Source organism: Thalassophryne amazonica, chromosome 11, assembly GCF_902500255.1.
Source record: "Thalassophryne amazonica chromosome 11, fThaAma1.1, whole genome shotgun sequence".
Classification (NCBI taxonomy): domain Eukaryota; kingdom Metazoa; phylum Chordata; class Actinopteri; order Batrachoidiformes; family Batrachoididae; genus Thalassophryne; species Thalassophryne amazonica.
Window position 1 is genome coordinate 45,062,906 of NC_047113.1, and position 22,431 is coordinate 45,085,336.

The window sequence follows — 22,431 nt, forward strand, 5'->3', positions numbered from 1 at the left end:
CTCTGGCTGCCTAGCTGTGTGTGGTAACTGCTTTTGTCATTTGTTTTTGCCTGAAATTTCTGTTGTCGTCCTTTACCTGTGGCGGGCAGGAATTTTGTTTGAATGCTGTCCACGGCTGTGGCCGCTAACTTAAAGTTGCTCTTCAACAAGTCCTGTTGGTTTTTCACTTGTTCGCTCTGACGCACGCGCGTCACCACTTTCTCAAGCGTCAGCTCCGAGTCTAGTTGGAGCTGTTCCGACAACTTTTTATCCCGTAAGCCTACAACCAGTCTGTCTCGGACCATTTCATCATGGAGGTGCAGGCAGTGGAGTGAAGTTATAAAACTGTCTACAGTCTCAACTTGCTCCTGCTGTCTCTGGTTGAATTTGGCCCATTCAAAAATAACATTTTTCCTCACAATGAAATGTGCGTCGAGCTTGTTCTTGACCGTGTTATACTGGCTTGCTTCTATTTCGGTCATCTGAAGTGAAGTTATGATATCTTCCGCCTCATCCCCCATGGTATAGATTAAAGTGTTCACCTGATTTTCTTCTGCCTGGAGCTCTAGTCCTGACGCAATCCGGAATCTCTCAAACCTCTTAATCCATTTGGGACACTCTTCTGGCCGCATGAAATCAAACTTCGGTGGCGGTGGAATCTGGAATCTCTCCATCTTTGTCCACTCGCGCTCAAATGTCCCTTGGCTAGTCAGCAGTCACATTAGCTATGTTAGCTACCTAAACTGAAAACTTTCTAAACTGACTAAAAAAAAAAGGTGAGTCCTCTTCAGTTAACTCGGCAAAGTAACTCTCATGTTTACCCGAATCGAGAAACTGAAGCCTTCTGACACCATGTAGTGTTAGTTACTTCTAATCGAATGATAGACATGGAGAGACACATCTTGGAGGCACACATGCAGCTGGACTTTATTCAAGTGTCCTGTAAAACAATGTCCCCCACCTAACCACCCGGGGGAGTATAACATCCTGTGTGTTGTGTGGGCCGCTGAAGAGGAGGTACTGCTGGCCCACCACCACCAGATGGCGCCCTGCTTGGAGTGCGGGCTTCAAGCACGAGAGGGCGCCGGAGCCACTGGGAGTGACAGCTGTCACTCATCCTCAGCACCAGCTGTCACTCATTCATCTCATCACCATCACCATAAAGGCCGGACTGCAACTCCACCTCCTCGCCGAGAAATCAACTACCAATCAGGTAATTTTCTCTGCTGACTCAAAACGTTGAGTAATAATCTGAACTTCTTTTGCAACCGTTATCCTGTGGTGTTTGCCTTATCTGTGGGATTGGCGTTTGGTGTGATCAGCGACGGCTTCGCTTCACACTCCAATCAGATAAGTGGTTAGACAGGAGCTGCACGAGTGTGTGATTGGAGGTGGAGGTTCTCCCTCCTTTACTGAATACAGACTGTGGGATTACTGAGTGTGCGACCTCACACTCATCTGGACTGTCTCTGTTCTCTGCCAGCAGTACCGGGTCTGACTGCTGAAGACAGCGGCCACCTGGGGCGCAGGGCTTGGCGGCTCCGGTGTTCTTCAGCTCTGTTGGCGGTGGAAGCTGTGTGGATCTGGCTTTTCTCTCGCCAGGCATCTTCTATCATCGAGCCTGCCCACACGTCACCTGGTGTATGATTGACAGTCACTGTATTGTTATTGTCTGTACGTCGTTGTGTGATTCACAACATTAAATTGTTACTTTTTGGCTTATCCATTGTCCGTTCATTAACGCCCCCTGTTGTGGGTCCGTGTCACGACACTATCTCAACAGGATTTCTCGGCCAGCGTCATGGATCCCGAGGGGCGTCAACCATCGCTTGAACAGCCAATGGGAGAGTGAGGTGCACAGGTGCCAGCAGGAGGCGTGTTGGGTGAGCTGCAGCACATCTTAACCGCCTTTACCGCTCGGTTGGACTTAATTACCGAGCAGAGCAGTGTTCTCAATCGTAGGATGGAGGCTCTCACCGCCCAGGTGGAAGCGTGTGCTCAGGGCGCTGCTGCAGTACCTCCTCTTGCTGACTGTGTGCCAGAAACAGACATTCCGCTGGTCATTCAACGAACCCCCCCACCTTCCCCTGAAGCATACATAAGTCCTCCGGAGCCGTACGGAGGCTGTGTGGACTTCTTGATGCAGTGCTCGCTCGTCTTTTCACAGCGTCCCATCATGTACGCAGCAGACACCAGCCGGGTGGCTTATGTGATCAATTTGCTTCAAGGAGAGGCATGCGCCTAGGCTACGGCGCTCTGGGAGCAGAATTCACGGCTACTAACGGTATATACTGAGTTTGTGAGGGAGTTCCGACAGGTGTTCGACCACCCTCATAGAGGCGAGACCGCTTCAAGTGTGCTGCTGTCGATACGGCAGGGGCGTCGGAGCGCAGCGAAGTATGCAGTCGACTTCCACATCGCGGCAGCGCGAGCCGGCTGGAATGCTGTTGCGCTCCGCGTTGCCTTTGTAAACGGACTGTCTCTGGTCCTTAAGGAGCACCTGGTGGCGAAGGACGAGCCGCGGGATTTAGATGGGCTTATCGACCTGGTTATATGGTTAGACAACCGATTAACGGAACACCGACGGGAACGAGACGAGGGGCGTGGCCAGGCACAAGCCGTCCCTCTTCCTCCCGGGTCCGAAAGGAAGCCGACTTCCCCACGCTCCACTGCCAGGGCTCTCCACGTGACAACAGCTCCCCCTGCTGACGTTGCTATGGAAACGAGCAGGGCCAAAAAAACGATCAGATCAGAGACAAAGGAGGCTGATCCGTGGAGAGTGTTTTCTCTGCAGCTCTACCGAGCACATACAGAGAGAATGCCCCAAACGGTCAAAACAACAGCACTCGTCCTTAGAGACTGGGCTAAGGGTGGGTCACAACACCCACGTGGGGAAACCCCAACGATCTGCACGAATCCCAGTCACGATCCTGAGTGGGGATCTAACCCTTCACGCCCCAGCACTGGTGGACACGGGGTCGGAGGGGAATCTGGTGGATAGCAGATGGGCAAAGGAGGTTGGGCTCCCTCTAGTGGCCTTACCGTCACCATTGTCGGTGCGGGCACTAGATGGCACCCTTCTTCCACTAATCACACACCAGACACAGCCAGTGACATTGGTGGTGTCTGGGAATCACAGGGAGGAGATTGTGTTTTATGTAACACCTTCTACCTCCCGAGTGATTTTGGGTTTTCCATGGGTGTTAAAACACAATCCCCGGATTGATTGGTCATCTGGGGTTGTGGTTCAGTGGAGTGAAACCTGCCACCAGGAGTGTTTAGGATCCTCAGTTCCACCCGGTGTGACAGCTAAGGAGGAGGTTTTAGTCCCCCCCAATCTGGCGGCGGTGCCAGCCGAGTACCACAACCTTGCTGACGTCTTCAGCAAGGATCTGGCACTCACGCTGCCCCCGCACCGTCCGTACGATTGTGCCATTGATTTGATACTGGGCGCTGAGTACCCGTCCAGCAGGGTGTACAACCTCTCACGTCCGGAACGCGAATCAATGAAGACCTACATCCGGGACTCGTTAGCAGCCGGGTTGATCCGGAACTCCACCTCCCCAATGGGTGCTGGTTTCTTTTTTGTGGGCAAGAAGGACGGCGGACTCTGTCCATGCATTGATTACAGAGGGCTGAACGAGATCACGGTTCGCAACTGATACCCGTTACCTCTGTTGGATTCAGTGTTCACGCCCCTGCATGGAGCCCAAATTTTCACGAAACTGGATCTTAGGAATGCTTATCACCTGGTTCGGATCCGGGAGGGAGACGAGTGGAAGACGGCATTTAACACCCCGTTAGGTCACTTTGAGTACCTGGTCATGCCGTTCGGCCTCACCAATGCGCCCGCGACGTTCCAAGCATTGGTTAATGACGTCTTGCGGGACTTCCTGCATCGGTTTGTCTTCGTATATCTAGACGATATACTCATCTTTTCTCCGGATCCTGAGACCCATGTCAAGCATGTACGTCAGGTCCTACAGCGGTTGTTGGAGAACCGGCTGTTTGTGAAGGGCGAGAAGTGAGTTCCACCGCACTTCTTTGTCCTTCTTGGGGTTCATCATCTCCTCCAACTCCGTCGCCCCTGATCCGGCCAAGGTTGCGGCGGTGAGAGATTGGCCCCAACCAACGAACCGTAGGAAACTACAACAGTTCCTCGGTTTTGCAAATTTCTACCGGAGGTTCATCAAGGGCTACAGTCAGGTAGTTAGCCCCCTGACAGCCCTGACCTCCACAAAAGTCCCCTTCACCTGGTCGGATCGGAGCGAAGCCGCATTTAGGGAGTTGAAACCCCGGTTCTCGACTGCACCAGTTCTGGTGCAGCCCGATCCCAAGCGCCAGTTTGTTGTTGAAGTGGATGCCTCTGACTCAGGGATAGGAGCCGTGCTGTCCCAGAGCGGGGAGTCCGACAAGGTTCTCCATCCATGTGCCTACTTTTCCCGCAGGTTGACCCCAGCTGAACGGAACTATGACGTCGACAATCGGGAACTTCTTGCGGTGAAGGAGGCTCTTGAGGAGTGGAGACACCTGTTGGAGGGAGCATCGGTACCATTTACGGTTTTCACGGACCATCGGAACCTGGAGTACATCCGGACCGCGAAGCGTCTGAACCCCAGGCAAGCCCGCTGGTCGCTGTTCTTTAGGCGTTTTGACTTCTGGATCACCTACCGCCCCGGGACAAAGAACCAACGATCTGACGCCCTGTCCCGGGTGCACGAAGAGGAGGTCAAGACCGAGCTGTCAGACCCCCCTGAAACCATCATCCCCGAGTCCACTGTCGTGGCCGCCCTTACCTGGGACGTGAAGAAGACCGTCCGGGAGGCCCTGACACGGAGCCCAGACCCGGGGACAGGTCCGAAGAACAAACTGTACGTCCCACCAGAGGCCAGGGCTGCGGTCCTTGACTTCTGTCACGGTTCCAAGCTCTCCTGTCACCCAGGGGTGCGAAGGACCGTGGCAGTGCTCCGGCAGCGCTTCTGGTGGGCGTCTATGGAAGCCGACGTCCGGGAGTATGTCCAGGCCTGCACCACCTGTGCCAGGGGCAAAGCTGACCATCACAAGGCCCAAGGCCTCCTCCAGCCTCTGCCTGTGCCTCGTCGCCCCTGGTCTCATATCGGCCTGGACTTTGTCACGGGCCTCCCGCCGTCCCAGGGCAACACCACCATCTTAACGATAGTGGACCGGTTCTCCAAGGCGGCCCACTTCGTGGCCCTCCCGAAGCTCCCGACGGCCCAGGAGACTGCAGACCTCCTGGTCCACCACGTCGTGCGTCTGCATGGGATTCCATCAGACATTGTCTCGGATCATGGTCCTCAGTTCTCCTCCCAGGTCTGGAGGAGTTTCTGCAGGGAACTGGGGGCCACCGTCAGTCTCTCGTCTGGGTACCACCCCAAGACGAAAGGGCAGGCAGAGCGGACGAACCAGGAACTGGAGCAGGCCCTCCGCTGCGTGACCTCCACGCACCTGACGGCCTGGAGTGACCATCTGGCCTGGATCGAGTACGCTCATAATAGCCAAGTCTCATCTGCCACCGGCCTCTCCCCGTTTGAGGTGTGTTTGGGGTACCAGCCCCCATTGTTTCCACTGGTGGAGGGAGAGGTCGGGGTGCCCTCGGTCCAGGCCCATCAGAGGAAGTGCCGTCGGGTGTGGCGTACCGCCCGCTCTGCCCTGCTCAGAGCCCGGACGAGGGCTAAGGCCCATGCAGACCGCCGGCGTTCCCCGGCCCCTGCATACCAGCCCGGGCAGGCGGTTTGGTTATCCACAAAGGACATACCTCTGCAAACGGAATCCCAGAAGCTGAAGGACAGATTTATAGGACCCTTCACCATCGTGAAGGTCCTCAGTCCAGCCGCAGTGAAGCTGGCAGCTTCAGCTTCACTGCGGATACATCCAGTGTTCCATGTCTCCAGACTCAAACCCTGCCACACCTCTCCCCTCTGTGCCCCCGGACCGGCGCCGCCGCCTGCCCGGATCATCGACGGGGAGCCGGCTTGGACTGTGCACCGACTCCTGGACGTTCGTCGAAAGGGCCGGGGGTTCTAGTATTTGGTGGACTGGGAAGGATATGGACCCGAAGAACGCTCCTGGGTGAAGAGGAGCTTCATCCTGGACCCGGCCCTCCTGGCCGAATTCTACGCCCGGCACCCGGACAAGCCTGGTCGGGCACCAGGAGGCGCCCGTTGAGGGGGGGGTCCTGTTGTGTGGGCCGCTGAAGAGGAGGTACTGCTGGCCCACCACCACCAGATGGCGCCCTGCTTGGAGTGCGGGCTTCAAGCACGAGAGGGCGCCGGAGCCACTGGGAGTGACAGCTGTCACTCATCCTCAGCACCAGCTGTCACTCATTCATCTCATCACCATCACCATAAAAGCCGGACTGCAACTCCACCTCCTCGCCGAGAAATCAACTACCAAGCAGGTAATTTTCTCTGCTGACTCAAAATGTTGAGTAATAATCTGAACTTCTTTTGCAGCCGTTATCCTGTGGTGTTTGCTTTATCTGTGGGATTGGCGTTTGGTGTGATCAGCGACGGCTTCGCTTCACACTCCAATCAGATAAGTGGTTAGACAGGAGCTGCACGAGTGTGTGATTGGAGGTGGAGGTTCTCCCTCCTTTACTGAATACAGACTGTGGGATTACTGAGTGTGCGACGTCACACTCATCTGGACTGTCTCTGTTCTCTGCCAGCAGTACCGGGTCTGACTGCTGAAGACAGCGGCCACCTGGGGCGCAGGGCTTGGCGGCTCCGGTGTTCTTCAGCTCCGTTGACTGTGGAAGCTGTGTGGCTCCGGCTTTTCTCTTGCCAGGCGTCTTCTATCGTCGAGCCTGCCCACACGTCACCTGGTGTATGATTGACAGTCACTGTATTGTTATTGTCTGTACGTCGTTGTGTGATTCACAACATTAAATTGTTACTTTTTGGCTTATCCATTGTCCGTTCATTAACGCCCCCTGTGGGTCCGTGTCACGACACTATCTCAACACTGTGTTCTATAAATGCACTAACACCACACTTTTCATCACAATATCATGAACCAATAGATTAATGTAGATTTGTGCTACTGAATCACAACTTGCCATGAGACTGGGTTGGACAGAGTGACCATCGGGTTCATGGTCACCTCCCTGACTAAGGCACTTTTCTCCCGATCACTCAGTGTAGACGGGTGACCAGCTCAAGGAAGAGTCCTGGTGGATCCGAACATCTTCCATTTCCAGATGATGGAGGCCACTGTGCTCATTGGGACCTTCAAAGCAGCAGAAATGTTTCTGTACCCTTCTCTAGATTTGTACCTCAAGACAATCCTGTCTCAAAGGTCTACAGACAATTCGTGTTTCGTAGTTGTGAATCCTGCGCCATCTCGTGGCCCGTGACTCATGCTAAAGGTCAGTTTCTGCAGAGTTCCGGGTCAGGGCACAATGTAAACAAACCTTGTGAAGCATAGACAACAAGACAACATCAGGGCAAGGCGGAAGTCCGTCACAGGTGCTCCACTTCCTCCAGATAACCCTCTCAACTTGGGAGAGCATGTCGTCATCATTATCACCCATGAACTTGCTGGATCAGCGCCATCCACATCCTTCCTAGCCATTGTTTACATGCACTTGAGATGCAGGAACTCTGCTGGTGCCACGGTACATTCTGGGAAGCACAGGGGGATAATGGGAAACATAAAAGTACTGAATACAGGGTCAACCATGGGGCCTTATACGGCGTATCTGGAAAGTATTCACAGCACTTCACTTTTTCATATTTTGTTATGTTACAGCCTTATTCCAAAATGAATGAAATTCAAAATTCTACACATAATGTCCCTTAATGACAATGTGAAAAAAGGCTTTGATTTTCAAGTTTGAGATTTTTGCAAATTTATTTTAAAAACTAAGTAATCACATGTACATGTATTCACAGCCTTTGTCATGAAACCCAAAATTCAGCTCAGGTGTATCCTGTTTCTACTGATCATCCTTGAGATGTTTCTACAGCTTAATTAGAGTTCACCTGGGGTAAATTCAGTTGACTGGACATGATTTGGAAAGACGCACTCCTGTCTACATAGTATAAGGTCCCACAGTTGACAGTGCATGTCAGAGCACAAAACATTTTTCAAATTGTCATTATGAGGTAATGTGTGTCGAATTTTGAGGAAAAAATTATATATATATATATATATATATATATGAGATATACTTTACTGATCTCACACTGAAGAAATTACGTTTACACTCCAGTTACCTCAGACAGCAATTAGTCCACAATTATTACTTGTTTATCATAATAATGGTACACATCAGAATTAAAGACAGCACATACACATTTAACATTGTTTATGTGCACTAAGTTTGAAGAAGTCCGTTATCCGAATTGAGGCAAGTGGGTGAAGGCCACGCAGCAACCCTGAGATGCGCAGCTGTCAGCTTGGGGGGAGTGACGGGGGCTGCAGCTAAAACTGCACCGCCCCTGCAGAACAGGAAAGGAGTGACGTGAGCAGGCGCCTGTGTGGGGAGTGTTGATGGGGGATAGGAGGGAGGGGGGAGGGTTTTGGAGCATGCTTCAGTCCTGTGAAAAACAGTTTATTGTCTTTGTGAGCTAAGAAACAGCCAAATGATCCCCAGGCCAAGAAATTCCTCTGGAGGAAAACAGTCGGGCAATTTGACCTTCAGGCTTGATAAGCCTGTAATGTTATGGTTTGAGCAGTGAAATCACTTTTTATCAGTTCCACTTCAGCAACCAAATCCCAATTATGAATTAAGAATATTCACCGGCCTCTGAAATCTTCAACTTCAACTGCAAGGCACGCATCTGCTCCAAGATGTCATCCAACTTGCATCTGAGTTCATCGCAGTCTGAGAGTGCACTGCCTTGCCAACCTCATTAATCATGACAGACAAGCGAGGGGCCGTGGTTCTTGATGCCGCCGTCTTGCCAATTTTCTGGTAGATCAGGGCAGCACTTAAGCTGTTAAGTGTTAAGCTGTTAAATAGAACACTGCCAACTACTGGATGCTCAGTACTAGGGCAAATACTGCCATAGACACTACTGGCCAGTAGATGGCAGTAGAGACCATGAAAACCTGCCAAAACAAAATTCCAGATAATCCGTGTCTGCTACATTTAAGATGCGTGGAATTTAATAAACGCAAACTGAATTTCAGACACCTTATATACGAGGGCTATCAATAAAGTAACGGTCCTTTTTATTTTTTTCAAAAACTATATGGATTTCATTCATATGTTTTTACGTCAGACATGCTTGAACCCTCGTGCGCATGCGTGAGTTTTTCCACGCCTGTCGGTGACATCATTCGCCTGTGAGCACTCCTTGTGGGAGGAGTCGTCCAGCCCCTCGTCGGAATTCCTTTGTCTGAGAAGTTGCTGAGAGACTGGCGCGTTGTTTGATCAAAATTTTTTCTAAACCTGTGAGACACATCGAAGTGGACATGGTTCGAAAAATTAAGCTGGTTTTCAGTGAAAATTTTAACAGCTGATGAGAGATTTTGAGGTGATTCTGTCGCTTTAAGGACTTTTCACGGTGTGAGACGTCGCGCAGCGCTTTCAGGCGGCGTCATCAGCCTGTTTCAAGCTGAAAACCTCCACATTTCAGGCTCTATTGATCCAGGACGTCGTGAGAGAACAGAGAAGTTTCAGAAGAAGTCGGTTTCAGCATTTTATCCGGATATTCCACTGTTAAAGGAGATTTTTTTAATGAAAGACGTGCAGACAGATCCGCGCGTCGGGATGCAGCCGACGCGGTGCGGCGGCACAGGAAAAACACCTCCGTGTTGATAACCATTTGTAAAATCCAGGTGGCTTTTGATGGCTTTCAGTGGAGTGAGTATATGAGAAATTGTTTAACAGGCAGGACATGTTCCAACTTGTCCTTAAGGCTTTCAACAGAGGTGTTTTTCCTGTGGCGGAGCGTCGCAGTGGCTGCGTCCCGACGCGCGGACCCGTCCGCACGTCTTTCATTAAAAAAATCTCCTTTAACAGTGGAATATCCGGATAAAATGCTGAAACCGACTTATTCTGAAACTTCTCTGTTCTCTCACGACGTCCTGGATCAATAGAGCCTGAAATGTGGAGGTTTTCAGCTTGAACAGGCTGACGACGACGCCTGAGAGCGCTGCACGACGTCTCGCACCGTGAAAAGTCCTTAAAGTGACAGAATCACCTCAAAATCTCTCATCAGCCGTTAAAATTTTCACTGAAAACCAGCTTAATTTTTCGAACCGTGTCCACTTCGATGTGTCTCACAGGTTTAGAAAAAATTTTGATCAAACAACGCGCCAGTCTCTCAGCAACTTCTCAGACAAAGGAATTCCGACGAGGGGCTGGACGACTCCTCCCACAAGGAGTGCTCACAGGCGAATGACGTCACCGACAGGCGTGGAAAAACTCACGCATGCGCACGAGGGTTCAAGCATGTGTGACGTAAAAACATATGAATGAAATCCATATAGTTTTTGAAAAAAATAAAAAGGACCGTAACTTTATTGACAGCCCTCGTATATTACTCTGGAACAAAGACAACAGACAGTGTTTGACATAAGCAGGACTCTAATAGCAAACAGGAATCGACTGCAGTGACTCCAATTGAAAATAATGGAGGAGCAACCTGAGCTTCTTCTGGCATGTTTACATAAAACAAACACAATAACAATGTCTATAAACCCAGAGAGTATATTCACGAGAGTTTTAGGCACAATATACAAAGAGTTTAATGCTGTTGTCCGTGTGGAGCCTGATCAGAGCGTCTCAAATGCATTTCAGCCTGATCAGAGCGTCTCAAATGCATTTCTTCTGTCGTGAATGTACTGAGGTACCCGTAATGCACCTGGGCACAGCATGTCCACACTAAAACCTTCAAAATTAGTGCATTACTTTAAAACTAAAACATATATCTGATATTTTCATTTTATAAAACTTCAGACGTGACGATAATTTAAATAACTTGTCCGAAATTCGTTTGGTTAAGATTTTAACTATAAGTTAAAACTGTATGCCTCTGGATGACTTGGGTGATATTGCCAGCGTATCAGTATGGGGTCAAAACAAATGAACTTTTTTGTTTTTTTTGTGACCAGCTCTCTTTTGCTTGCAGAGGATAGAGTGGTTTGCTCTCCTCTATTTACAGAGGATAGAACTGCACATCTGCTATAAAACATTTAACAGGTAGGTGCTTAACTGATTTTAGGTTTCATAGATGTTTGTAACTATTCAACTTTGTTTACCACGTCTGCAAAAATACATTAGCGGTCTAAAAATTATCAGACCAAAACTTATCTGAAGATAATTAGTCCGATGATGGTTTTCAAAGTTATCCGAAAAGCTAATCCAATAATGAAAACATTATCTTTGATAATTAGCAGTTAGCGGATTAGTGGAACTGTGCCCACCACTGGTGAAAGCATTGCTTCTTAATTATTGCAAACAAATGTCAGCATGTTTTTATTACTTTCATTCTAGTCTTGCCTTGAATCTCATGCATTCTCATAATTCCCATCACACTTCAGTATAGACTAGGTGGCGCTGTTACTACTGAAAATATCTTTTACTGCCACCTGGTGTTGTGATAGATATAAATTTTATTGATAACTTCATAACATAATCAAAAAAATTAAAAGTTACATCTATTTTCATTACACTACAGAGTCTGTCATTTCATAATTATTAGGACTTTAAAAAAAGATGAGGTTTAACCTTCTTAAATAAAGGCTAAGTGTGTCTGTTTTCACTGCTACTTCAAAATGCTTTGAAAGCTTTCTTTTGGAAGCTAATACATTGTCTCAGTATACTGTTGCACACTTTCCCGGGTCAGTCACTCACGATTAGGACACTCTTTCTTCACCATCCGAAGGACGGGTACTTTGCTAGTGTATGTACTATGTATGTATATGAGACACACATCGGGGCGTATGAAATGTCTGAACTGATTGCATCCTAATCTTTTCTGCTCTGTAACAGACACCACCATCATTCACCGTCTTCACCCTGTGATGGCGTGCGAGCTCAAAGCAGACGTGTGAGTGGCTAACCAATTGTGATCATCAACGGTTAATGTCACAATCACTCTAAGCAGGAAGAGAAATGTCAGCAACACATCAGCATCATTTTTTTTTTCTGTCACTGACAAATAATGACAGTGACAGCAACAAATAACATCAAATCATTGTCTAAGAAAACAGCAGATACCAACCGTGTGGGAACACAAATATGAAATATTTAAAACAAACACACAAAACCACAGCAAACTAAAGAAGATGAATATATTAAATAGGGGAGGTCTTATGTTGATAGCAACAAAAATGAATATCCACAGAATAGGTGTGGGAGGACTGAACCAAATCTCCACCAACTGTGACTGTCTAGCGTTGGGACCAGGAGGCAGAGCTGTGGTCTTATACACCTTTCTGCAGCTTCTCTCCCCCTGCCATCCCCTCATTACCCCATCCCCGTAGAGACGGTGCCTGCTTCCAGACCACCAATAACCAGCAAAAATCTATTTAAGCAAAAAAATTCAAAAAGAAAAAATAATATAGCACCTTCAACTGCACCACAGACTAAAACAGTTAAATGTGGTCTATTAAACATTAGGTCTCTCTCTTCTAAGTCCCTGTTGGTAAATGATATAATAATTGATCAACGTATTGATTTATTCTGCCTAACAGAAACCTGGTTACAGCAGGATGAATATGTTAGTTTAAATGAGTCAACACCCCCGAGTCACACTAACTGTCAGAATGCTCGTAGCACGGGCCGGGGCGGAGGATTAGCAGCAATCTTCCATTCCAGCTTATTAATTAATCAAAAACCTAGACAGAGCTTTAATTCATTTGAAAGCTTGTCTCTTAGTCTTTTCCATCCAAATTGGAAGTCCCAAAAACCAGTTTTATTTGTTATTATCTATCGTCCACCTGGTCGTTACTGTGAGTTTCTCTGTGAATTTTCAGACCTTCTGTCTGACTTAGTGCTTAGCTCAGATAAGATACTTATAGTGGGCGATTTTAACATCCACACAGATGCTGAGAATGACAGCCTCAACACTGCATTTAATCTATTATTAGACTCTATTGGCTTTGCTCAAAAAGTAAATGAGTCCACCCACCACTTTAATCATATCTTAGATCTTGTTTTGACTTATGGTATGGAAATAGAAGACTTAACAGTATTCCCTGAAAACTCCCTTCTGTCTGATCATTTTTTAATAACATTTACATTTACCCTGATGGACTACCCTGCAGTGGGGAATAAGTTTCATTACACTAGAAGTCTTTCAGAAAGCGCTGTAACTAGGTTTAAGGATATGATTCCTTCTTTATGTTCTCTATTGTCATATACCAACACAGAGCAGAGTAGCTACCTAAACTCTGTAAGAGAGTTAGAGTATCTCGTCAATAGTTTTACATCCTCATTGAAGACAACTTTGGATGCTGTAGCTCCTCTGAAAAAGAGAGCTTTAAATCAGAAGTGTCTGACTCCGTGGTATAACTCACAAACTCGTAGCTTAAAGCAGATAACCCGTAAGTTGGAGAGGAAATGGCGTCTCACTAATTTAGAAGATCTTCACTTAGCCTGGAAAAAGAGTTTGTTGCTCTATAAAAAAGCCCTCCGTAAAGCTAGGACATCTTTCTACTCATCATTAATTGAAGAAAATAAGAACAACCTCAGGTTTCTTTTCAGCACTGTAGCCAGGCTGACAAAGAGTCAGAGCTCTATTGAGCTGAGTATTCCATTAACTTTAACTAGTAATGACTTCATGACTTTCTTTGCTAACAAAATTTTGACTATTAGAGAAAAAATTACTCATAACCATCCCAAAGATGTATCGTTATCTTTGGCTGCTTTCAGTGATGCCGGTATTTGGTTAGACTCTTTCTCTCCGATTGTTCTGTCTGAGTTATTTTCATTAGTTACTTCATCCAAACCATCAACATGTTTATTAGACCCCATTCCTGCCAGGCTGCTTAAGGAAGTCCTACCATTATTTAATGCTTCAATCTTATATATGATCAACTTATCTTTGTTAGTTGGCTATGTACCACAGGCTTTTAAGGTGGCAGTAATTAAACCATTACTTAAAAAGCCATCACTTGACCCAGCTATTTTAGCTAATTATAGGCCAATCTCCAACCTTCCTTTTCTCTCAAAGATTCTTGAGAGGGTAGTTGTAAAACAGCTAACTGATCACCTGCAGAGGAATGGTCTTTTTGAAGAGGTTCAGTCAGGTTTTAGAATTCATCATAGTACAGAAACAGCATTAGTGAAGGTTACAAATGATCTTCTTATGGCTTCGGACAGTGGACTTATCTCTGTGCTTGTTCTGTTGGACCTCAGTGCTGCTTTTGATACTGTTGACCATAAAATTTTATTACAGAGATTAGAGCATGTCATAGGTATTAAAGGCACTGCGCTGCGGTGGTTTGAATCATATTTGTCTAATAGATTACAGTTTGTTCATGTAAATGGGGAATCTTCTTCACAGACTAAAGTTAATTATGGAGTTCCACAAGGTTCTGTGCTAGGACCAATTTTATTCACTTTATACATGCTTCCCTTAGGCAGTATTATTAGACGGTATTGCTTAAATTTTCATTGTTACGCAGATGATACCCAGCTTTATCTATCCATGAAGCCAGAGGACACACACCAATTAGCTAAACTGCAGGATTGTCTTACAGACATAAAGACATGGATGACCTCTAATTTCCTGCTTTTAAACTCAGATAAAACTGAAGTTATTGTACTTGGCCCCACAAATCTTAGAAGCATGGTGTCTAACCAGATCTTTACTCTGGATGGCATTTCCCTGACCTCTAGTAATACTGTGAGAAATCTTGGAGTCATTTTTGATCAGGATATGTCATTCAAAGCGCATATTAAACAAATATGTAGGACTGCCTTTTTGCATTTACGCAATATCTCTAAAATCAGAAAGGTCTTGTCTCAGAGTGATGCTGAAAAACTAATTCATGCATTTATTTCCTCTAGGCTGGACTATTGTAATTCTTTATTATCGGGTTGTCCTAAAAGTTCCCTAAAAAGCCTTCAGTTAATTCAAAATGCTGCAGCTAGAGTACTGACGGGGACTAGCAGGAGAGAGCATATCTCACCCGTGTTGGCCTCTCTTCATTGGCTTCCTGTTAATTCTAGAATAGAATTTAAAATTCTTCTTCTTACTTATAAGGTTTTGAATAATCAGGTCCCATCTTATCTTAGGGACCTCGTAGTACCATATCACCCTAATAGAGCGCTTCGCTCTCAGACTGCAGGCTTACTTGTAGTTCCTAGGGTTTGTAAGAGTAGAATGGGAGGCAGAGCCTTCAGCTTTCAGGCTCCTCTCCTGTGGAACCAGCTCCCAATTCAGATCAGGGAGACAGATACCCTCTCTACTTTTAAGATTAGGCTTAAAACTTTCCTTTTCGCTAAGGCTTATAGTTAGGGCTGGATCGGGTGACCCTGGACTATCCCTTGGTTATGCTGCTTTAGACGTAGACTGTGGGGGGGTTCCCATGATGCACTGTTTCTTTCTCTTTTTGCTCTGTATGCATCACTCCGCATTTAATCATTAGTGATCGATCTCTGCCCCCCTCCACAGCATGTCTTTTTCCTGGTTCTTTCCCTCAGCCCCAACCAGTCTCAGCAGAAGACTGCCCCTCCCTGAGCCTGGTTCTGCTGGAGGTTTCTTCCTGTTAAGAGGGAGTTTTTCCTTCCCACTGTTGCCAAGTGCTTGCTCACAGGGGGTCGTTTTGACCGTTGGGGTTTTTCATAATTATTGTATGGCCTTGCCTTACAATATAAAGCGCCTTGGGGCAACTGTTTGTTGTGATTTGGCGCTATATAAAAAAAAAGTTGATTGATTGATTGATTTATCAATATCAGCCATGTATGGATTTATTTGAGCGCTACAATCATTAATCGAGTGCAGAAATACGGCTCCCCCACCCAGGCTCACTGCACAGCGCTGTGCTGATTTTTTCACTGCTCTTGTCAATTTTCAAAGACAAAAACAATCTGCATTGTATTTTAATTTTAACTTAAAGTGTAGCCACATAAAATATCTCAACAGTCAAACGATCACGGCTCTGGTTCATTGCTGTGTGCTGCACGGACTCCGCGCCATGGAAGGCGCTGCCTCAGAAAGAAATGATCTGTAGTCATTTTTACATCACACCAGCAACAATAAATAATAATCACCTTTTACTGGACTTTCTGTGACTGGGAAAGAAGGAAAATATAAAAACTTTTTTTTTTTTTCTTTTTTTGACAACTATTTCAGGTATTGGAAAAAAAGTCAGGTTTGTTTCCTCTTGCTGGGCTCCTTTCTGCTTTTCACTTTTACTGAGTGTTCCTCGGCCACATGGAGCTCTGTGTTCTGGATACCAAAGGGACAGTTATATTCTTAAGTTTATATATCATAAAACATTGACAGGAGGTGCAGCTGATGGCTTTGTGAGGTATGAGCAAGTCAAATAAAATAAAATAAAAGGGGCACACCACAAGCATGCACACACAAACACACACACGTATATAGAAAGTCCAAATTAAATGTGCACTGTAAAAAAATGACATGGTCTGTGGTTGTATCTTGGTCACAGAAGATAAGAACAATAAGAAGAGTGTGGTATAACATGCAGCCAAACGGACAGCCACTTCTGTTGTCTGGCACACAGCAGGTCACCAGCAGGGAAAAAAAGGTCTCCTCCTGGTCGGGCTGTTGTCCCACTCCTTGACTGGAGGTAAGAAATGTGTCCGATTGTAGGATTATATTTGTTACTGAAGTCAGACATGGGTTTCCCCATTATATGACACAACAATCACAATTCATCTTTTATCAAGGACTGTCAGGGTGTCTGACATATATGAATTTATTGCTTGTTTCAGCTCAACAACTTGCTCAATAATACAGCACTCGAGTGAGGACAACAGGTCTGAGTCCCAACACTAGCACAGAATTTTACATGAATTATGGAGTATATTGAGTGAAAGTAAATTTTGTGTTCACAGCTGTACTGGAAGTAACAAATCCACCGTAAATTCAAATAAGCAACAGCATATAATGCATCAACTTACTTTGTATCCATCTAAACACTAATGATGCAATGTCAAAAGAAATCTGGCCAGCCAGGTGTTTTGTATTTTCCGTAATATATCAGAGAGCAACCGCGGACATCGCCATACATACAGTATTCTTTGGATTACCATATTTCCAGTAGTATAAATCACATCATAAATCCCACAGAAATATAAATTGCACTTGTCAAAAAAAAAAAAAAAATTCTTACAGAGGAAAAAAAAACATATGAGTCACATCAAAGTATAGGTCACATCTTTTATCTGTATGCGAAACTCACTTTTTAACACAGTATTTCTATCGTAGGCGAATTTAACACAACCTGGTCTCACAGCAAGTCGTGATTCAGCAGCACAAAATATACATGAATCTTTTGGTTTTGTGATATTGTGACGAAAAACGCCTCATTTTCGTCACGATGGCACAAATTCTTTCTAATTCATTCTGTGATGGCTGCATGAAATTAAAAGTGAAGCGGGGGGGGGTCAGGGTGGTTATGGTTAGGGTAGGGGGAAGGAGTAGGATTAGGTTATGGTTAAGGTTAGAGTTGGGGGTAGGAGTAGGGTTAGGAATAATGAGTTTAAAGAAACCCGTCATGAAAATTTGACTCATTTCGTGACAGTAACATGAAAAAAAAAAACGTGAGACTGGGCTGGTTTAACAATGGATAGACAGTAGAGGACAAGGAGATTTCTCTTGCAAAGAAGCTGCTGCAAGACTCCACTACAGTATTTGACCTCAGTTCTATGAAAGAGACCCAGGAGTCCACCATGAAGAAATACCACCAAAAATTCCTGCAACATAAAATCAAGAAATTCAAAAGAGGCATTGTTGATTACCATGATGAATGGGTCTATCTTCGGCTGACTAACACCCGACTTTCTCAAGCTAAGCGAACACATTCTAACAGACATCACTGCACCTCAGGTTCTATGGTAAATTGACTGCATTTATATCAAGCTTTTATGAACAAAGCACTTTGCAGTGATGCCTCACATTCACCCATTTGCACTTTGATGTCAGGGTGCTGCCATGCAAGGCACTCACTACACACGGAGAGAGACTTGGAGATGATGGATCTTCCCCAAGGACCCTGAGTGATTTTCCAGTCTGACAAGGATTTGAACGAAGGGGCCACTACTTTAACTGCTTTAACCACTTGACCATCACCTCCCCCTCCCTCTGATGGAAGCACTTCACAGCTTAGATCAGACTCTTATCAGTTTATAGCTATTTATAAATATTAGGTATTTAGCATTATTTTTCATTATTTTACAAGATTTAGTCTTTTTAAATCTGCATAAAGCTTTTGTAACGTACAGTAAGGTATACTGTTTAGTCCCCCCCCCCCCCCCCCCCCCCCCCCCCTCTTTATCATACTGTGTTCCAGTTTTGGGGGTTAATATTTCTTCATGATTCACTATCCTCTTCAACCTCTACAAAACCTTTGCTCATTATGTGTGATATTTATTTGTCTGCTTAGCACCCATATATGTAACAAGATAGAAAACTGGTAATTACGAGTATATTAAGTTTCATGATGTGGGAGAAGCTGGGTAGAGTAATTCCAGCCTTGAGGCTAGTTTGTGAGGAAATGGAAGGTATCAACCAAATTATAAGAAGACAATCAAAAAGGTGGTGTCATTCTGAAGAATTTTAATTTCTGTGTTAACTGTGATTAGATTTATGGTTTAGTAGTCCAGAAGAAGGTTTATTTTGACCAGAACTGTTGTTTCATGAAGTGCATGACCTGTAGATGTAAGCATGAATGAGTAACATATTTGATGTGAAATTCCTCAAATGCAAAAAGTAACATTTCATATGTAATCCTGCAGAAAAAGGTTGTTTATTTGACTCTGTCTTACATGCTGCTTTGGCACATGAAAGCCTGTCTGTTCTGTTTTGGGTTTTCTTCGTTTTTCTTTCTTTTTCTGTTCATGCAATATTAACAAAGCTCCTAGTAATGGGAGTTGTAGTAAAAGACAGATCCCATGATACTTTAAGGCTTTATTAACAAAAAATCTAATTAACCTTTGCAGCAGCAGGATAATCTACATGCATTAGAAAAGGCACTGACTTATAAGACCTCAAAAAGCCTTCAAACGTTCCTTTAAAGTGGTCATTATACACTTATACTGTTTTAGCAGGCTGATTTACTAAATGTAAATGTGCAGATGTGTTAGACACCCGAGAATTACAATAAATTGTAGCGACTGAATGTGTTTTCTTAATCAGTGTGTCCACAGTAAATCAAATATGCAGTGTCCAAATATTTATGTTAATATAGGTGGAGATTTTTTCATTTTGTATCATCTTTATTTTTTATTTTTTATTCATCATAGATGTTAAGTACAGAAGCATATTGCATTTACTGGATTAAAAACAAAAACATTAGACACCTGATGTTGTAATAATGAGAGAAGAGCTCATAGTTACAAGATCAAGTGTCTATTTTGTCTCTATAATGTGTGTATATATATATATATATATATATATATATATATATATATATATATATATATATATATATATATCCACACACACACACACATATAGCTTCCTTCCAATCAGGAAGCTATATATCAGCAGGTTAAGGTTAGGCAATGATGGCACACCGTGATCAGACACAAAGTGCGGATTTTCCCCTACGGTGCTCCTTGATGAATGAAATTCCTCCAAGGAGGGGCATAGGGCATCTTGCCAAAATGAGAGGTGTCTTACCCCCTCTAGACTTCCAGCTTTGATTCACACAGTCCTAGTGACCATTGAGGGACAAATGGGGGGGGTCATGTCAGTCTGGGTGCCCCGTGCCCCACCTCCCTGGAGGAATTTCATCCATCCAGGAACACCTTAGGGAAGGGTTAATCAACTCATTCCAGAAAGGGCCGAGAGGGTGCAGGTTTTCTTTGCAACCACCCACTCCACCAGGTGATTTCACTGATTAACTGATTCCATCTGCTCAAAGTGAAGTTAATCAACCTGGTGGAGTGGGTGGTTGCAAAGAAAACCTGCACCCTCTCGCCCCTTTCTGGAATGAGTTGAATAACCCTTCCCTACCTCAGCCTTAGCGGAAAATTCACACTTTGTGTCCAATCACTTTGTGTCCCTTCCCTACCTCAGCCTTAGCGGAAAATTCACACTTTGTGTCCAATCACAGTGCAGTGTCAGCGGTTACAGATCGGCCGATTTTCGATTATGACAAACTCACGCTTGTCTTCACTGAGGGATTGGAAGTATGGAAGTGCATTGTATGGAAGGTATAAAAAAGATAGACCCCTGATCTCATAATTACGAGAGGATCTCATAATTACGAGAGGATCAGGAGAGACCTGATCTCATAATTATGAGGTCAAGATCTCGTAAATATTAGATTTTTTTTTCTTGTAATTAAAGTGCAGGACCAACATACTAAAAGACTCCTTTGTCCCACAGGCCATCAGACTGTACAACTCCTCACTCAGGGGGAGGAGGAGTAACAGGAAGACAGAGGACAGGAAAGAGAGGAACAGTAGTAGCCAGTAAACCAGTAGTGAGCAGTATTAGTATTTCTGGTATTTATATTTGTATTTACATTTTGCAAACTGCAAAAAAAAAAAAAAAAAAAAAAAGATAGACCCCTGATCTCATAATTACGAGAGGATCAGGAGAGACCTGATCTCATAATTATGAGGTCAAGATCTCGTAGATATGAGATCTTTTCTTGTAATTATGAGATCAGGTCTCATAATTACGAAATCAGGGGTCTATTTTTTATCCAGTAAATGCAGTATGCTTCTGTAGTTAAGGCTTGCAGCCAAAAAAAAAAAACATGAACACTTTAAAAAGTCCAGAATTGTCTGTCTGTCTGTTGTTTGTTTGTTTTAAATGCTACTCATTTTTAATGCTGCTGTTGTCTGGTGGCCAGGCAGTTAGTGTGCTTGTTTCTCAATCAGAAGGTTTCTGGTTCTGCTCATTTTTCATGTAACATAGAGTTGTGTCAGTTGTGTCACAGCAGCAAACAACAAAGCACCATGAAGCACACTTATCCTTCAAGCAGTCTAAAAAGAAAGCACAAGCATGAAAAGAAGAGAAGCAACCTGAATAAATTAGTTGTGCCAAAGGTTTAATTTGTCTCAGGAGCAGAAAAATGGGTCGGTTGTCCAGTCAGTCCTAACAGCTACTTAGTCAGTTGACTAACATATTCTGTCGAAACTGTTGCGGATGCATAAACAGCATTTTAGATATAATTTAATTTACTGGCAGCAAATCTTACAGGATACAAAGCAGCATAGCATAACTTCAGAAACATGTCCACCAAACTTGATATGTGGATGAGTCATTCCCAGAATTGTCCTTAAGCCTCGGCCACATGGCACTAACGAAGGACACCAAAGCCAAAACAAAACAAGAAATCTGGACTTACATTGACTTTCCGAGACATCATTTAACCGTCGTCCAGCTTCGTTCCTGTAGCTAGCGCTTTGTCAGAATTTTCAAACTGTTGAAAAATGTGAAAGAATCCCAACGACAACTTCAGTTTGTCCGTATTTTAGCTTTTTGTCTTGACGGTTCCTTATCGTTTGCGTAGTTCCCGTAACGTCAACATTCCGTTTGATTGTCGTCCAACTTCGCCCACTCCCCCATGTCTGACATCTTGCACGAACATTGATGATATCTGAACAGATCAATAATGAAAGATCCGATGAGCTGAATGTGACTCGTCCATGTGTGGGAGAAAAAGTAATGTTTTCATACAGAAACAATAGTGGCAAGAACGTTTGATCGACTGCTTTAACTATTTACGCACATTTCAGCCGTCTCTGGCTGCAACGTGCATGTGCGCGCACACATTTACAAACCTGTTGTCAAGACAACTAGCTCTTGCAGCTGCAAAGCATCAAGGTCACCGTTCGCGTCGTTTTTCTTGTGCTAGGTCGGGTTTTGTTCTTTTAATGCGATCTGGACTTGCAGGCTTTTCGGTGATGGGAGAAGTGCTGGCTCATTCATCCACTTTTTCTCAATGATTTGTGACTTTGGGAGCTTTTTTCCTTTGTTCAGTGATCACAGTGTGCCATGTGACCGGGTCAGGGTTTGTTTTGGAAAAGGTCAAGGTCATTCGGGACAAAGGTAAAAGCTTTGATATTTGTGCTGATGTCCAACACACCTGGCACATATATGGAGGTGGATTCCGGAATTGTTCATATTTTTATTACAAAGGCCAGTCTTTGGAGTTGAGGTCATGTCTGACTGTGTTTATTAGTCTCCTCCATGGCCCTTTTGCTAATTTCTACCAGACTGGATAAGTCATTGAATGTTGACCCTGATGGCAAATGTCGAGGCCAAACAATTTGATTATCAACCCAATTTGGACAAAATGTGGCACACGGCAAGGTCGATTCTG

At 44.9% G+C, this 22,431-nt stretch overlaps 1 long non-coding RNA gene across 1 annotated transcript; it reads left to right on the forward strand.

The window, feature by feature from the left end:
* Positions 1-284: 284 nt before the first annotated feature.
* On the forward strand, positions 285-20,258 carry LOC117520605. The gene is made up of 3 exons (XR_004563702.1): positions 285-296; positions 693-694; positions 20,172-20,258. It is a non-coding gene; the product is annotated as an uncharacterized LOC117520605 (long non-coding RNA).
* The last annotated feature ends 2,173 nt before the right edge of the window (positions 20,259-22,431 follow it).